This window comes from Gracilinanus agilis, chromosome 1 (genome assembly GCF_016433145.1).
Source record: "Gracilinanus agilis isolate LMUSP501 chromosome 1, AgileGrace, whole genome shotgun sequence".
NCBI classification, from domain to species: domain Eukaryota; kingdom Metazoa; phylum Chordata; class Mammalia; order Didelphimorphia; family Didelphidae; genus Gracilinanus; species Gracilinanus agilis.
The window spans coordinates 52,553,021-52,556,077 of NC_058130.1; positions in this window are offsets into that span (position 1 = coordinate 52,553,021).

A 3,057-nucleotide genomic window follows, 5' to 3' on the forward strand; every position below is an offset into this window, starting at 1 on the left:
GGCGGGCTGGGGTCTCGCTGGTTTTGCAGCCTGTCCAAAGTCTTACAGCCCGCGGCCCCGGACTCTGGCCATAGCTCTCGCGGAGCACCGGAGAGCGACCTAGTAGCGGTGCCGAGCCGCACCACGCTGCGCGTCTGGGGAGCTGCGCTCCGCTCCTCGCCTCTGCCTGGCGACCAGCTGGGAAGCGCTCTTTATAGGAGAGACTCTCGGGAGGGGGAGCCGCGCGCGGGCCCAGCTGCCCTGCCCCTCCCGTCCCTTCCCGTGCCCCTCCTTCTACCCGGGGCCACACAGCCAAAGAGGTCTCCCAAGCGACGGCGCGGGGAGTTCTGAGTGCCTTCCTCTCCACAGTCCCCAGGAGTGCAGCTGCTCTCCAAAGCCCTAACCTGTGGGCAAACAGAAGGAAAGGTAGAATGCCTCAACGTCCCGCAGTATCATCTCGTCTCACCCGGTTCCCGCTCGCCCCCCTGTCTCTGCGTCCCCCGGGCGTCTACGTGAGACCTCGGACACGCAATCCTCTGCAGGCTGGATCCGGGTCCAGAAGGGCAGCTTAGAATCCCAGCAGCTTTCAGCCTCTCCTGGAGCATCCCTGCCTCTTCTGGGCAGTCTCCTGAGAAGGATAATCTAAATCTTTCCTAGCTCTCTTCCTCTCTGTCCTCTCTGGCCACTCTGCCGTTGCCCCTCCAGTCCTACTGCACCATCCCCTCACCAGCCAAGTGCCCACCGCTCCTACCTGCTACTAGAGGAAACTCGCAGGTGCCCTTAAGTTTTCTCCTTGTAAAGTTGCTCGTCCTCACCTTTCGAAGACCGAATCTCTGAGACTCCGATTCAGGTCTGTGGAAACCTGCTCCACCTTCAGTCTCTCCCAGCGTCCTTCTGTCAAGCTGTCAAGCTTTGGGTTGAGCCAGGAGGAAAAGGGAGCCCAAGGGACCTGCGGAGTCTCTGGCAGGAAGACGTGATTACAAGGGTGAAGCACTGGCGGCTCGCTTAGCCATACGTAGTGCCAAGACCCTGGGCCTAAGCAACTTGGTCCGCTAAGGGGCGCAAGAGGCTACAGATTGGTAGATCCTCCTAAAGACCAGCTTTCGCTAAAGCATGCTAATAAACATCTTTATTTCACAGGGGGATGGCAAAGGCAGACAGGAATGAACATCATAAAAAACCTTGGCTGTTTTTTTTTTTTCAGTTAATGTATTTGACTTGTTTACAAAAAAAGGAAGGCTTTATTTGATAGAGAAACTATCTGCTGATTTTTTTTTTCATTGCCATCAGGGGAATTTACTCAATATGACCTTATAATTGAAACACTAGTTTAAAAAACAAAGAGCATATAGAGTAATGGCTTTGAGAATTAATTCAACTAAAGCCTTGCTTAGGGAAGCTTTTTCTGCTATTTGCCCCTCTTTAAAATAGCTTCTTTTTCTGTTCAGAGATTCAGAAAGTCTAATCTTGCTTGATAATTACAGCTCACTTTTATGTTGTATTTTACAAACATTTTTTCATCACCACAACCCTCTAAGATGGGTTTCCTCAAGCATTATTACGCCCATATTACAGATGAGAAAACTGAGACTTGGAGAGGGTAAAGGGACTTGTTTAAAGTCAGAGAACTACCATGGATAGGATTCCAGTGATGGTCTGACCTCCCAATTCTGCTTGATTCTGTCCTACAATTACTGGTTTGCAAATCCTCTGGAAGCAAAATTTTAAATCTTATATGTTGCTAAGTAAATATTAAAAACAATCCTTTCAGTCTTCCAACCTCCTTCCCCATCCACTTGTGGATTTCCCCCCCTTGGTGTCAATATTGATGATATCAAGGAGGATTTTTAAAGTGGGGGAAAGGGGAAACAAACAGAATGGGACTCTATAAAGTGTATTGAAATGACCCTCTTCTATATCTGTTTTCCTGAGATTTTTCACTTTTCTCTTCTTTTGATTATGTCTAAAAAATCCCATTTAGCCAGACAGCCATCTCTGAAACCAAAATAACAGTCTTATGTCATTACATCACCTTTGACTGTGACCAGAGTTTGAATGGGACAGAATTTTAGTGTTCAGGAAAGCCATTCCTTCCACAGGATTCGGTAAATATTTTCTGGATGGATGGAAGGATGCAATGGATGGATGGGAGGATGGATAAATGGATGGATGGATTGATGGATGGATGGATGGATAAAGGGATAGATGAATTAATAAATTAATCTTCCAGGACCTCAGATTCAAGCCTGTTGTTTAAGAAGGCATATCAAGATGAGACTGCATACTTCAGTTAGTGTATTAGTGAGGGGTTTTTTTAACCCTTGGAGCTATGATAGGACATGTGATAATTGTGAAGTATTTGATAGATAAAATCTACTGCAGTTATCAGTTCTATTTATGTCGTACTTTAGTGACCTTGCGCAAGTCCTTTCCCTGCCTCTGCACCAGTTTCCTCATTTATAAAATGAGATATATGGAAGGACATTCAGAAATCTGGAGCAAAGCCAAAGGAGGTGACTAGAATTATGAGGAGAACTCAACTATGTCAAATAAGGAGTGAAAAAGGAAGGTTAAGTAATATGGTGGAAAGAAATTGCTAGTGGGGGACAGTTAGGGGGTTCAGTAAATAGAGAGCCAGGTCTGGAGACAGGTGGTTCTAGATTCCTACCTGTGTGACTCTGGGCAAGTCATTTAACCCCCGTTGCTTACCCATTACCTCACATCTGCCATTGAACCAATACTTATATATTAATTCTAAGATAGGAAGTAAGGTTTAAAAAAAGAAAGAGATTTCTATCTTTTTATTCAGAGTACTTGGTTCAAATCTCATCTCTAAGACTTTTTACCCATAAGGCCTCAGGAAAGTTAATTAACTTTCCTATCCTTCAGGATCTGTTTAGGATCACCAGCCTTGGAAATGTGGCATGTGGAAGATCGCTCTCTGGGTTGTTGTTGTTTGATGTTTGTTTTGACTTTTGTGTTGATATTTCATATTTGCTGTTGATTTCATTGGAAATTTTGCATTGTTACTTGTTGCTTTGTGCTTTGAACTATGTAACTGTTCAATATATTTATCCT